We start from the raw sequence: 16,385 nt of genomic DNA, 5'->3' as shown, positions 1-16,385 counted from the left end.
AAATTTATTAATAATATTTTAAAATATATATTCTTATTAAGGTGTTTATTTATTATTTTCTTTAACTGAATGCCATTATGGAGAAGCCATAAAAAATGATATAATAAATATCCTTTATAGAAACCATAAAAATTGTTATAAGGGTAATTTATTAGCAGATGTGAAGTCCTTTTTTTTTTTTTTGTCATTTCCTCCATCACTGCTTTCCTTTCTCCCTTTCTGCCTTGCCTCTGACCTCCTTATGAAGCTCTTCTTATTGCTTTCTCTACTACTTTTAGAAACATTCATCTAGGTGATATTTTAACATTTAAATACCTGATATTCATTAACAGCTTAATATAATTTGATAAACTGCAGAAGGAATGATAGATTGTCAAATTTAATGAGTGAATGTTTAAATCTAATCATAACTGTAAATAAATGTCATCCATAGAGCATCCTAATTAGTAATGGAGTCTAGTTCATGTTGATTTGTGTATTATATTATCTTTTTAAAATAGGGGCGCTTGGGTGGCTCAGTCGGTTAAGCCTTGGAGTTCGGGCTCAGGTCATGATCTCGTAGCTCATGAGTTTGAGACTCGCATCTGACTCTCTGCTGTCAGTTCAGAGCCTGGAGTCTGCTTCGAATTCTGTGTCTTTCTTTCTCACGGCTCCTTACCCTGCTCACGCTTGGTCTCCCTCCCTCCCTCCCTCTCTCTCTCTCTCAAAAATAAATAAAAACATTCAAAAAAAATTTAAAAATACTGGAAAAAACCTGCAAATCCAAAAGTCAAAAAATGGATGTAGGGCAATATAAAAACAACTTTTTGAAATTTGTCGTGAAAATCAGTATAAGAAATGTGTTTCTAATCTGTGTAATTTGGAGGTTTTATCTTCTGATATTTCATTTTGTTGGTTTGGTTTTGGTTCTATCAGACATAATGGTGGCCAAAATACCAAGTTATATTTTTAAGGAGAGCAGAACTCTGTCATCTATAGACAGGAGTATGTTCTCACTTAGGATAAGATCGTAATGAGATGGTCTGGATTGATTCTCTCATATAAATATGCAGAATATTATTTACTAATGGACAGTCTTACTAATTTAAAGATATAAAGTTACCATTTCCTTCTAGGTACTGTTGTTCATAAGCACTTCCTGGACAGAAAGCAGTCTTAAGCAAACACACAATAACTGAGGGTCATGCAGAAATTCCAATTGGGCTAAAAAATGGGTCTATCTGCTTTTATAATGATGAATATAACAAGTTAGAAAAACTGTAGGAGTCCATGGCTAAGTGTAGAGAGTAGTGAGAGAAAAGGAAAGGTAATCTAAATCAAGTTCTAATGTGCTATAAGTTGTTTTATCTAGAGTCTCTGTATCTGAGACAGATCACTGCAAAGACTTCTGCTCTTGGCTTTTTTGTTGAAATGATTATATAGTCTCTCAGATCCAGAGCTTCTTTCTTTTCTTTCTTTCTTTCTTTCTTTCTTTCTTTCTTTCTTTCCTTCCTTCTTTCTTTCTTTCTTTCTTTCTTTCTTTCATCCACAAGGCGTGATCCTTTGCACCCACTGTTCTTTTTTTAAAATAAATAATTGTCAAGCTAATTAACATACAGTGTAATCTTGTCTTCAGGAGTAGATTCCCCTGATTCATCACTTACATACAACACCCAGTGCTCATCCCAACAAGTGCTCTCTTCAATGCCCATCACCCATTGTCTCCACCCCCCCAGCCCCCCACCCCCATCAACCCTCAGTTTCTTCTCTGTATTTAAGAGTTTCTTATGGTTTGCCTCCCTCTCTGTTTGTAACTTACTTTTCCTTCCCTTCCCCTAGGGTCTTCTGTTAAGTTTCTCAAATGGCACATATGAGTGAAAACATATGCTATCTGTCTTTCTCTGACTGACTTATTTCACTGTTGCCGGGAGTATGGCCGGAGTCACAAAAGATGAGTCCGCAAACAAAGTGCAGTTAAGTGAAGGTCCCCACATGGAATGAAGGCCTCATAGTATGAAGGCCTCATCGAGAATGAGGCCCCACTCCAAAATGTAGCTTCTTTTTATTAGGATAATTGCTAAAGACTTTGTGCATAAAGTCAGCTACGCAAGTGTGTTAGTCAATTTAATGGTTTAGCTTTTCAACATTGAATTTCAAGTTAACTGGTTTCTATAACACTAAGAAGGGTCAGGTGTGAAGGAGGATGGCCGGGCAATGTTAATGGCTCTAGGCATTCCTTAGGAGCTGCAGCGCATTCAGCTGTGTAAACATGTCCTAAGGCCTTGCACCTTCTCCAGCCCTTCCCTTTTGAAGTCTTTTCCTTTGATGCTTCTCTCCTGCATCTCCCACATTTCACTTAGTATAATACCCTCCAGTTCCATCTGAGTAGTATTCCATTGTATATATGTACCACATCTTCTTTATCCATTCATCAGTTGATGGACATTTAGGCTCTTTCCATATTTTGGCTATTGTTGAAAGCTCTGCTATAAACATTAGGGTACATGTGCCCTATGAATCAACACTCCTGTATCCTTTGGATAAATTCCTAGTAGTGCTTTTGCTGGGTCGCAGGGTAGTGGTATTTTTAATTTTTTGAGGAACCTCCACGCTGTTTTCTAGAGCGGTTGCACCGGTTTGCATTCCCACCAACAATGCAAGAGGCTTCCCCAGTCTCCACATTCTCACCAACATCTGTTCTTTCCTGACTTGTTAATTTTACCCACTCTGACTGGTGTGAAGTGGCATCTCAAGGTGGTTTTGATTTGTTATTTCCCTGATGATGAGCGATGTTGAGCATCTTTCATGTGTCTATTAGCCATCTAGATGTCTTCTTTGGAAAAGTGTCTATTCATGTCTTCTGCCCATTTCTTCACTAGATTATTTGTTTTTTGGGTGTTGAGTTTGGTAAGATCTTTATAGATATTGGATACTAACCCTTTATCTGATATGTCATTTGCAAATATCTTCTATCATTATGTTTGTTGCTTTTTAGTTTTGTTGTTTCCTTTGCTGTGCAGAAGCTTTTCACTTTGATGAGGTCCCAGTAGTTCCTTTTTGCTTTTATTTCCCTTGACTTCAGAGACAGATCAGGTAAAAAGTTGCTGCAGCTGAGGGCAAAGAGTTTGTTGCCTGTTTTGATGAGTTCCTGTCATATATTTACGTCTTTCATCCATTTTGAGTTTGTGTCTGGTGTAAGAAAGTTTGTGTCTACTGTAAGAAAGTATTTCCATTTCTTTATTCTGCATGTTGCTGTCCAGCTCTCCCACCACCATTTGCTAAAGAGACTGTCTTTTTTTCCGCTGGATACTCTTCCCTGCTTTGTTGAAGATTAGTTGTCCATACATTTGTGGATCCATTTCTGGGTTCTCTATCCTATTCCATTGGTCTGTGTCTGTTTTTCTGCCAATACCATACTGTCTTGATGATTATAACTTTGTAGTGCAGGCTAAAGTCTGGGATTGTGACACCTCCAGCTTTGGTTTTCTTTTTCAAGATTACTTTGAATATTGGGGTCTTTTGTGATCCCATACAAATTTTAGGATTGTTTGTTCTAACTTTGTGAATAATTCTGGTGCTATTTTGATTGGTATTGTATTGAATGTGTAGATTGCATTTTAGTATCAACATTTTAACAATATTTGTTCTTCTATTTCATGAGCGTAGAATGTTTTTCCATTTCCTTGCGTCTTCTTCAGTTTCCTTCATAACCTTCTATAGTTTTCAGCATACAGATCTTTTTCTTCTTTGATTAGATTTATAGCTAGGTATTTTTTGGTTCTTGGTGCAATTGTAAATGGGATCAATTACTTGATATCTCTTTCTGTTGTTTCATTATTGGTGTATATAAATGCAACCGATTTCTGTACATGGGTTTTATATCCTGTGACTTTGCTGAATTCATGTAACAGTTCTAGCAGTTTTTTGGTGGAGTCTTTCAGGTTTTCCATGTAGAGTATCATGTCATCTGTGAAAAGTGAAAGTTTGACTTCTTTTTTGCCAATTTGGTTGCCTTTTATTTCATTTTGTTGTCTGATTGCTGAGTCTAGGACTTCCAACACTATGTTAAACAACTGTGGTGAGAGTGGACATCCCTGTCGTGTTCCTGATTTCAGGGAGAAAGCTCTCAGTTGTTCCCCATTGAGGATGATATTAGCTGTGGGCCTTTCATATATGGCTTTTATGATGTTAAGGTATATTCTTTCTATCCCAACTTTCTTAAGCATTTTTATTAAGAAAGAATGCTGTATTTTGTCAAATGCTTTTTTGCATCTATTGACAAAAACATATGGTTGTTATCCTTTCCTCTGTCAATGTGAGGTATCATGTTGATTGATTTGTGAATATTAAACCAGCCCTGCAGCCCAGGAATGAATCCCACTTGATCGTGGTGAATAATTCTTTTCATCTACTGTTCTTTAAATGAGTAATATCACTAGTTTCATTTCAGGTTATTGTTAAAGCAGACATTACTGTATGTTTATATATAGACTCTTTCTCTATGCTGATGCTGTTGGCTCCTGTGCAGTCGAATGCCAAACTCTGAGGTTTGTATCCCTCTACCAGCTGCAATGGTTCCCTTCTTTTCATTGTCCCATGCATAAAGGAGTCCCCACGTGTTTCCAAATACAAATAGCTATATTCCCATTGGTTCTATGAAAAGTATCTGCTTTCCCCTGTATTTTCTCCTGTAGTGTAATGGGAATGCACTGAAAATAAAGTATATGCAAATAACAGATGTTAAATCATTAAATTCTATTTTGTACATGGTTATTGGAAACCTTGGTTTGACCTAATTTTCAAGGCAAATTCACATGCACAATACGTACACACATATATATTAGTTTGTGACAGTCTTAAGCCTCTAACTTTCAGGAGATCAGAGCACACACATGCACATCCCACACAAAAATATGTGTATAGTATAGTTACATGATAAATGAAGAGGCAGGGCCCCATAAACATCTTTTTAAATATAGTTTTAAAATAAGCCACCCAATTCCAATCTGTGCCAATTTTGTTAAAACCTGGGGGATTTATTGCTCTCTGATCTACTTGTATTTGCTAATTCAACTGCTGGTGCCTCTTTAGATAGCTGCATTTATTGTGTCAGGTAAATACAGCAAATCAGGGACTTCCTGTAGATAAATCCAAAGAAATGCCTATTTTACATAAATATCTTCTCTAAAATGGACAAGAGTAATTCTTTCAAGTGTTTTATTGGTCACCAATGTCCAAAATGAAATGTATATCTATAATACAATGCATTTAAAAAATACTGAACAAATAAAAACTCCAGAATTAATGCCACTGACAAGCCTGAAATCAACTACATTTTAATACTGACAATTTATTTTAAAATGCTGGTGAAGTAGGGTGCAACAGCACACTCTGAAGCTCTTTTATGTTCTTTCCCAGCTATTACAACTTCCACCCAACCTCTGCTTCTGAAAACAATACATAACAAAGTTTCTTTCTGATATAATTATAAATGGAAACTCTGTTCATCAACGAGGTGCTAAAGTGACAGATCTTAGAGCATCTAGGAATTTGGGCCACGGTCTCTTTCCTGTCCTCTGTCCCCTAGGAATCCTGCTCATAGCCAGATGGAAGAAGCATCTGCTGCTTCACAGAGCCCAGGGACTTCCTGCTCTTCTTCTCTATACACACATTTTTTTTTTTACTGATCCCACTTTCATCAAGAATACCAGATGCTGGGGTACCTGGGTGGCTCAGTCGCTTAAGCATCTGACTCTCAGTTTGGGCTCAGGTCATGATCTCTCGGTTTCCACTAGTTTGAGCCCCACATCGGGCTCTGTGCTGATGGTGCAGAGCCTGCTTGGGATTCTCTCTCTCTCTCTCTCTCTCTCTCTCTCTCTGTCTCTCTCTCTCCCTCCCTCCCTCTCCCTCTGCCCCTCCCTTACTTGTGCTGTCTCTGTCTCTCTCAAAACAAATAAATAAACTTAAAAAAAAAGAATACCAGATGCTACCAGCCATGACCTTGAGCAGAATTTAATTGGTGGTTAAATATATATATATATATTTATATATAATATATATAATTATATATAATATAATATATATATGTTTCTTTTTTTGTTTTAAGACAGAATTAGAAACAGAGAAAGAATAGAAAAAGAGAAAAAAATAAAGAAAAAGAGAAAGCAAGAAAAAGATACAAAGAGCAGTTAAGAAGCAGATGGAGGAAGAAGGATGGGAAAAGGAAGAAAGTTTTGCAAAAGACTATTGTATTTCTACGCTATTTTCTCATGAGAGTTACAACTGCCTATATTTTTCAAATTTTCATAATAACCTAAGGCTCCAAATTTTACTTAGAGAAGAAATATAAAGAAATACCATTTTAGTCAAGTATGTAGTTCTCACATAGTTTATAGAACAGTTTAATTTTCTCATTCTCCCCGTCTTTTTTTATTGACTTTATTCATATATATATATATATATATATATATATATATATATATATATATATTTTACTGCCATACTCTATCTGTTGCTAATTTGCAAATAGCAGAGTATTGATTTAAAAAAAAAAGCCAGCTTTCCACCTCCTGTGTGAAGACAAGATTGTTACACTCATGATCTCTAAGCCCTCTTTGCTACTAGAGGATCTCTTTAGCAGTTGCCCCAGAACTGCTGACAAGACATACTATTATCTCTTCAATTTCATCTCCCTCTTCTTTCCTCCCTATGGGAGAAGAACATCTGTGCGTCTTTGGGGGAGTTAAGTAAGCTGGAACAGATCTCTTGCCTTACAGCTTATTAAGAAATATTTACTTTTTCTACCCTGCTTATTCTGCACAGTTGAAGATTTTGCAAAGGATCCTACATCAAATGCCATATCTATTCACTTAGTAATTAATTCATTAGTTTGTTTAGTCCACACACATTTATCAAGAATCTTCTTGATTTTGGTCATGTGCTTAGTAATTGGGATTTAAGAACTAAGGACTAAGGCTTTTAGTTTAGGGGGAATAATCAAGCATTAGACTCAAAGTTTGATTTTCTTTCTTCAAGAGCCTTTTAAAATAAAAGTACAAAAAGCACTCCTGTGCATTCCTTCTAAAATAGTCTCAACTATCTGTGTGGTACATATTCTTAAAACTAAATCATAAAATGAAATATGTAAGTATATTCTGTATAATTTGGAAAAGAACATTTGAACATTGAAATATTATTGTTAAACTTTAAACAATGGAGGACAGAAAGGTCTTGTGTACTGTACCACCAGGCATATGTGGGGGTGGGGGGGGGGGGTGGGGAACATAGCGAGTAGGAATGAGGGAAGCAGCTCAGTTTGTAAGCATATAGAGCTGGGCACGAACTTCACGTGTTCCCGATCTCTAGAGGACAAGCACCGCTCTTTGGGAAGGATGACTGTTTTACCAGCAATATTTCCAAGTTACTTCATCTTTCTGAACATCTGAAAAATGAGGATTACTAATACTACAAGGGTTGAAGCCAATAATATTTTGATCACCGTCAACACTGTCTTCATAAGGTGACAACGTAGGATAAGGGGGAAAGTATAGATATTAAAGCCAGACTGACTAGCCATTTAGGAATTATGTCAACCAAAGCAAACTTACCAATGGTTCTAAATCTCAATTTCTGTATCAGTAAAGCAACAAGCAGAGCGTGCTATATAGTAGATTTGGGGTAAATCATTATAATAGCAGAGTAAAGTTCTGTTTATTAAAAAAATTCCTCTTAGTACCAGATTGACAAATCTGTTTTTAGTTACCTGAAATTATGAATATGACTTCATATTTTAAAATTCTTCTGTTTCTGCTTTTCCCTCACTTATTCACATAGCTCCTTAGAATTTTTCATTCATTCTTTTCTGTTTGCTTACTTGCTTGCTTTCATTAATTCTGTATTCTCAGTCCCCGCTTTAATGTAGGAAAACATTATTGGTCTGCAAACTGAGTTAATTGAAATCAGGAATATATATTTTTCTTACTTTTGTAATTTAGTTATATAACTTCATATCTTGCTAATATTAAACACTTCACAAATGATAGATGATTGAATGAATGAATGATAGTGTATTTTTTTAATTGGTGCAAAATACAGAGTATCATTCAGAAGTTGCATATAAACAGATAGCCATACCAAAGTGTTCTGCTAGGAGAAAGGAATGATTTTCAAATGGGATAATTCCAGGGATAATTAAAATAAATGTTTTGGAGGGAAGGCATAGAAGACACATCTCCTGTCATGCCTAACAAGTGACAAAATTAGTTTTAATATTGTCTTTGGGTGCAACTATAATTTTACCTGTATCAATGTGTAGGATTTAATTGGTTTATGCATAAGATATTAGAATATATTCTTTCAATTTGTTTTGTTCCATGAATTTGTTATTTTATTTTATTTTAATTTTTCCCTTATTAATGCATGCAAATGGGCCATTTACTATTTAGAAGGACTCTCCCAGTTCTGGGTAAACAAGGGTGAATGATAATACCTTTATATTCTAATTGTCATTGAGATATTTGGTGATACAACACATCATCTTAGTATTTGAGAAAACTGAGCATGACACTTTGATAAGTTCTTTGACGAAAATCAATGAATTTTACATGGTCCCATAAGTCAAATACAGATTTTTTTTGTTTGCTAGTATGTGTATTAGAATGATACTTAGAGATAAGAAGATAGCATAATAGATGGCAATACTTTACAAACTAACTGACAGTCAATGCAATTCTAAGTTCTTAGGTAAACTCTGAGACATTTGCACAAGCAGAAGGGTACAAGTATGTCTCCAAAAGTATTAGTGAATTAATTAGTAAAGGAATACGAAATTAAGAGATGAATTAGGACATATTCATACCATAGAAAGTAGCATATATACCATACTACTGGAATTTATGTGCCTGAATTAGCACTAAGTATGTCTACATGGAAAAGTCTTAAAAACTCAACAATTGATTAGGAAAAAGCAGCAAGTAGATAAACTATAATACCATTGATGTAAATTTAAAAATCACCCTAGACAATAGTGTATGAGTTGTTTATTGTGTATTTGTTCTCATATATTACATTTGTTGTTTTGGTATAAATAGGCATATAAACATTTTTGAGGGGCGCCTGGGTGGCTCAGTCAGTTGAGCATCCAGCTCTTGATTTTGACTCTGGTCATGATCTCGTGATTGTGAGATGGAGCCCTGCGATGGGCTTTGCACTGAGCGTGGAGCCTGCTTAAGATTCTCACTCTCCCTTTCCCCCTGCCCTTGCCCTGTTCTCTCTCTCACTCAAAAAAAAAAAAAAAAAATTATTGAGAAAAATTCACTACAACTTCATATATTATATATTCTGGAGTGAGGTATCAGCGGGTCTTTAGGAATTGGGGATGGTGGAGTGACCTTGTTTCCATAATAAACTGATTTGCCAAAAAAATATTTGCAGCCAATTATTAAAATGTGATTAATTGGGTTTTGTTTATGGGTTATATTATTCTACATACTGTTTCAATATATGTGATAACATCATTACACAAAAGGTGGATAGAAAGTGAAGAGGAGGGGCGCCTGGGTGGCGCAGTCGGTTAAGCGTCCGACTTCAGCCAGGTCACGATCTCACGGTCCGTGAGTTCGAGCCCCGCGTCGGGCTCTGGGCTGATGGCTCAGAGCCTGGAGCCTGTTTCCGATTCTGTGTCTCCCTCTATCTGCCCCTCCCCCGTTCATGCTCTGTCTGTCTCTCTCTGTCCCAAAAATAAATAAAAAAAAAAAAAAAAGAAAGTGAAGAGGAAGAGATGGAAAATGCAGACAAACATTTTATTTTACTTTTTGCGAGAAAGGGAGTAGCTAGGGTAGCATAGGGTAACAGACATTAATTCAGGACAGGCTTCATGTATCATGTCACATGTTTATTCACCGAACAAGAAATAGGACGATAGGGCAAGTGTGCTAGCTATATATGACATAATTTGAAAAGTGAATAATTAAAAAGGAAGTCACCTGTATAACCACAGTTTTTCTAACTAGTGACATGTGGAAGACTAGCTCCCAAGAGAGATGCTCAGAAAAGTGTCCCTGCCAAATTAGCTTGAGAAATTCTATAAATTATTAGTGCATAGTATTAGTGCATCTTTCGCACTAGCATTTAGCATAAGGAATTTCAGAGCTTAAGAATACTTATTAGTGTGTTAAGGACTGTGCTGTAAAGATGCCCTTTAGCTTTTTTACTGGGTTAAGTCAGTAAAGAAAAAGTTGAATCATGAAGAACTGTCCTCAGTTCTGTAGATGCCGAGTTCTTTCATACTTTATCATTTTGTACAAGACGTTCTTCTGCTTACATTGTCCTCCTGATTTGTGACCAAGTAAATTCTTAGTCATTGTTAAACACTGAATCCAATTTCCCTTTCTCTGGTCTCTCCTTTTTTTGTGCCAGGTTAGCCATTCCGTCCTTTCATAATATTTGGTGCTCTATAAATAATTATCACACAGTATTTTCATTGTCTGTTTTTCTGTTCTATTCATTTGACTTATAATCCCAGTATATTTAGAACTGTTTTTATTCATTTTTCTTCATCTTAATGATATAGTACAGTCTTGCATACACCTCAGGCATCAATAAATGTTTTCATATGAATTGGTAAATGGCTTTGGATGTTTCTGAGTGAAGGTGGTAGGTGAAGCATTTGAAGCAGAACTCATTACACGAGGAGAGTGTCTCAAAGGAGAGGAGAAGCAGCCCCAGAGAGGGATTTTCATCAAGTCTATCTTTCACATAATTTATAAGGAAAGAGGAGTCAATGATAAAGACTTAGAGGATATAGACTAAGGACATTACAAGACAGATTGCTATTATAAAGAACAAGATTGAAAAAGCCTGCAGAAGAAAAAGGTAAAAATTATAAAATCTTACAGAGAAATAGAATAGAATAATGACCAGAGCGAGGTCATTGAATTTGACAACAAAGAAGTTATTGCAGATTTTATGGAGAATATTTTTGGGAGCATACTAAAGATAAAAGCCAAATTCTTAAGCATTGAGAAATGAAACTTAAGGGAAAATAGACAAAAATGTACAGCTGTAGATAAGGCAAGGACATTGGGAAGGTTCAGGTTGATAGACTGAGAAATATTCATAATCTGTTTGAAACCAATTGGAATTTTTTATCTGATTTTTTTCCACATTGGAAGTATAAGTATTAAAACTAGTAAACAAAGATAATATCTTTATTTTAGTTATGCATTTTAAATTGTGTAGTAAATAACAAGCCAAAGCATACTTCTTTAATTTGTAATTTTTTATAATTAAAAAATTATTCATTATTAGTGAATTCTCAACATTAAATATTTATAAACATTGAATGACATTCTGAATTCAAAACTGCAACACTGAATGTCATTCTCTTCTATCCAGTTTCAGACATCATCTCCAACCTCACATGACTTTTCTTATATAGACATCTCACACTTAATGTTATTAAAAGTTAATACTTCAGTTTTTTTTTTCCCCTCCGTGTCGGTTCTTCTTCTGCATGATGCCACTATATACTCCATGGTTCAAACAAACAAACAAATGAAAATTGAGTTATTCCCGATTCTTTTCTTTTCCTCACTTCTGTACTTTAAATCCATTAACAACTTTATTTCTATTATTTTTAATGCTTATTTGCTTTTGAGAGAGAGAGAGAGACAGAGAGACAGAGCACAAGTAGAAGAGGGACACAGAGAGAAGGAGACACAGAATCCGAATCAGGCTTCAGGCTCTGAGCTGTCAACACAAAGCCCAAGAAGGGGCTTGAATTCATGGACTGTGAGTGAGATCATGACCTGAGACAAAGTGGATGTTTAACCCGCTTAACTGACTGAGCCACCCAGGCATCCCCCGTGAACAACTTTAATTGGTGCTTTCTTCAAAACATATTCCAAATCTTTACATATCTTTCTATTGTTATCACTGTAATGCAAACCAGGGACATCTCCTGCCTGGAATCCTCTGCCCTCCCTCTTTCATCTTGCTCTTCCATAATATTCATTTTGTACATATAAAGCAGAATTATCATTCAGTAATATGTGTATCAACTCATTATTCCTCTATTTAAAACCTTCAAGGAATTCCCACTGGAAAATAAGAAGTCTTTCTTACTGACCTCACTCTCTACTCTCCACCTCACTTGATATCCACATGGAGCACTAATGTTTATTCTCATAAAAGACAGCAACCTTGTTCATTTCTCAGAGTTTTTACACATGCAAGTCCTAGTTTGTTTGTTTTTTTTTTAGCATCTTTCCATTTCAGGATATAAGCTCCATGAAACCAGAATTTCCCTGTATTAGTTACCCTTTATGATTAGCACTGTACCCAGGCCCAGTGCTAGAGCATTTTGTAGGATTTTTGCTCCCAGTAATACTGTGCTAGCTTGCTTCAAAGCAACTTTTCCACCACCAAAAAAAAACCCAAAAACTAGAATTGCTGAACACAATGTGAAAAAAAAAAAACAAACAAAGAGGGGTGGTGGTGGAGAGGGCAGTGACAAGGCTATCAAGAAGTTCCTAAAGCATAAAGACTTAAAGGATCAAGGTATCAGAGCAGGGCAGCTGACAGAGGAAATCTTGATATTTGAACCCAATTCTCCCCCCTCCCTGCCAACATTTGTGCCAACCTGAGAGTATGCCTTTTGAGAGACTCAGACATAAAACCAAGATTTCTACCATTTTATGCTGATGAAGGGAATTATAGTTAAGGCCAAAGAAGAGAGAACTGGTAAGCACCCTGCTTCCACTTGAACAATGAAGAGGGCTACATTTGTATCAGTCAGATATAGCCTCTCAAAAAAGCTATGCCCAGCATTGCCTTGAATCAGCTCAATCTCAGATTAATTAAAGAGATTTTCATTCATCTGTATTCCATAAGCATAAGGTAAATTCTTTTTTGAAGAACATAGAGCAGTATGGAGAACTGTAGGACTCAACTTCTCTCTCTCTCTCTCTCTCTCTCTCTGTGTGTGTGTGTGTGTGTGTGTGTGTGTGTGTGTGTGTCTCCTTCAAAAAGCCCTCTATTCAATCAACAATATCTAGGCAAGCAAAGCCTAGGAATGAGCCAGAAACTAGGAGGAAAGAATAACAACAGACCTTGAAGATCAAACACAAAGGTGATCAGAAAGGAACTTCGAAATGATTTTAACTCAAACTTCAATAAGTTAAGTGACAGGAAGGAGAATATTAGTAGAAAACCGGAAACTAGTATGAAATTATGTTGAAATTCTAGAAGTGATATAATAGTGATATTATAGAAGTGATATAATAATAAGGATGCAGTATACGGGTTTAACAAAAATTAGAAACATATGAAAAGAGGATTAATTAATTGGAAGATAGGAAAAATAAAGGTATCTTTGGAAATAAGGACATAAGAAAGAAAATGCAGAAAAGAGTATAAAATGCACATGTATTTGGAATCCCAGTATAACAGGAATGAAAGAATGAGGCTAAAGGCAATATTTAAAGAATTAGTAATTGAGTAGCTACCATAAATATATCAAAGAATATAATAATGAAGTGGTACAAAACTTTAGAATAAATACAAGTAAAACTACACATGAAGTCGGCATAGTAAAACTGAAGTAGATAAAAAAAAAAAAAAATCAGTGTCCTGTAGGGTTAATTTAGAATTAAAATACAAAAAATTTTATCATAAAAAAATTTGTCTTTTAAAAGAGAAAAATTAAAGTGTTTGAATTAAAGAATGATTTTATAGGAAGTTGCAAGTATAATAATGTATGCTAGATTTGAATAAGTATAATATATATTAGACTTCGGTAAGTCAAAGATTCATGGTACAATATTAAGTAACCGTGAAAAAATTTGTTAAACACCGTATAACTAACAAAATAAGGGAGAACAACAATGAAATAATAAAAGAACCTATAATTAATTCAAAATAATGCAAGGAAGGAGAACAAAAGTAAGGATAAATAGAAGTGAAAGAGTGTTATGGCAAACTTAAAACCAAATACATTAGTAAATACATTAAATATATATTAAAATCTAAAGAAAAATGTTCATAATTGATTAAAATAAAAACACAAATATATGCTGCTTGCAATAGAATGCTTTAAACATTTCAACACAGCTGAATCTGAAGGAATAGTAAAGATAGCATGTAAACCCCAGCCGAAGGAGTGGTAGTTCTTTCGGTAGTAGACTTTAACCAAGTAGTGACAGCAGAGGTAAAAAAGATATGCTTTGTAATGATGAAAGACTCAATCCAATGAAAAGATTTAACAGTTCATAATTTTTTTCCCAGTAAAGAGAACAATGAGGTTTTAATGAAACTTCTTTCAATTCTGTAAAGAACATGTGACGTATATGCTTTTATTCTTTCTATCGGACAGATTTCCAAACAACGATCACAGTGCTTAGGTGAATAAGATGCTGGAGAGAAGTGTAGCCAAAGAAAGCTATGAAATAATGAAACCCCATGAACTATATATCAAATGCAGATAACTGGGGATCTCAAGTGAATGATGTTTAGAGTTATATGGCTAAAAATAAGACATTATTATAGTAGCCAAGACCGTAAAACTAGAAAAGGCTATATAACCAAAAGGCCTTTCATATGCTATTAAATGAGCATATGTGTTGGACAAATCAATTTTATTTTGAAGCAGCTTCTAGTACCAACACATTGGCAGGATCTGTAGAGGGGTAGGGCCTTGCACCAAGGCGTCTTAGAGCAGGCGAGAATCTCTGCCATCATCTACTTCAAGCCTCTTGTTTTACAGATGGTGAAATGGAGGCCCAAAGAGATGAAGTGTCTTGTCCAAAGTAACAAGACACGGGGACATAAGACTGGCTAGAAAACGATAGGTACTGCTCTATTTGAATCTACATGTAGTTCTATTTGATTCATTTTTTTTTCCTATCGACAGATTCACCATAAAAGAAATCAATACGTTTCATAACACACTCCAGTATTATATTTTATTGAGAAGGACTGACATGGACTATAGTTCATTTCTTGGGCCTATATAGATCTTCAATCAATAGTTGGAGTCATCAGATGCCACACACTTATCTTAGTTGTAAATTGGCTGAGAAGAAGGCATCTGAAGACAAAGTTAGCACATCCTCTACTACCTAAACTAACCTATGCCTCAAAATTACTAAACCATTGGTATAATTTTAATAGTTTAAAGGTTAGTAAAGTACCAAAATAATATAGAGGGAAAGCAAGTCAGGTCCTTCCTTTAAAGGAGAATTACATACTCTCAATAAGGTAATAAACTATGCTTACTACTGTAAAGGTGCACGTATACCAAAAAGGTATAATCAAATTTCATGAAAATATTTAACAAGGTACATTATAAACATTTGAAGAAGCATGTTAAAAGAGTAGAGTGAAAATAAGATTAGTGTTCTGAAACTATTGGTAGAAAAATATACTTATTAAAAGAAAATGTCTCATTAAGTGAAGCATTAAGTGTAACGTCTTTTAGTGTTCATGTCGATTTTCACCTTTATCTTTCCTAAGGAGCTACATAATTTTCTTGGAAACTGGGAATATTGCAAAACCGAGCAGTAGATGACAAGATATCTTTGCTCAAGGCAAAGATATAATTTCATAATTTTTTAAGGCAGCTAATGATTAGGATCAAAATATAAGGACAGTGGCATGATTTTCACGTGATCTTGGAAAAATAGGGGCAGTTCACAATTCTGAATAGACAGGTGGCTGGGGAAATACTAACTATATTTGAGCAATTTTACAATAGCACTGCATTTGTTCACCCACAATCGGCTTAATACTCAAAACCCAGACATTAGATTTTAAACGTAGCTTGTGTTGCAGGGCAAGATTGTACAGAGCTATATAAATCTTTTTAAGTTTTTATTTCTTTATTTTTTTAATTTATTTTTTATTTTTTAAACTTTTTTTTTTAATGTTTATTCATTTTTGAGAGAGAGAGAGAGAGCAGGGGAGGGGCAGAGAGAGAGGGAGACAGAATCCCAGGCAGGGTCCATGCTGTCAGCACAGAGCCTGACGTGGGACTTGAACCCATGAACCATGAGATCATGACCTGAGCCGAAACCAAGAGTTGGACGCTTAACCAACTGAGCCACCCAGGCGCCCCGATTTCTTTATTTTGAGAAAGAGAAAAAGTGTGTGAGCAAGGGAGAGGCAGAGAGAGAGGGAGAGAGAATCCCAAGCAGGCTTTGCGCTGTCAGCATGGAGCATGATGCCCGGCTCCCTCACAAATTGTGAGATCATGACCTGAGCTGAAATCAAGTCAGACTAAACCAACTGAGCCACCCAGGTGCCCCCAGTAGTTATTTTTAATGAACTAAAGATAAATTAAAATAACAAAAGCAGGGTGTCTGAGTGGCTCAGTCCGTTAAGTCTCTGACTGACTTCAGGCTCAGGTCATA

This window comes from Panthera leo, chromosome A1, assembly GCF_018350215.1.
Source record: "Panthera leo isolate Ple1 chromosome A1, P.leo_Ple1_pat1.1, whole genome shotgun sequence".
In the NCBI taxonomy this organism is placed as follows: domain Eukaryota; kingdom Metazoa; phylum Chordata; class Mammalia; order Carnivora; family Felidae; genus Panthera; species Panthera leo.
This window is presented reverse-complemented; position numbering follows the sequence as displayed.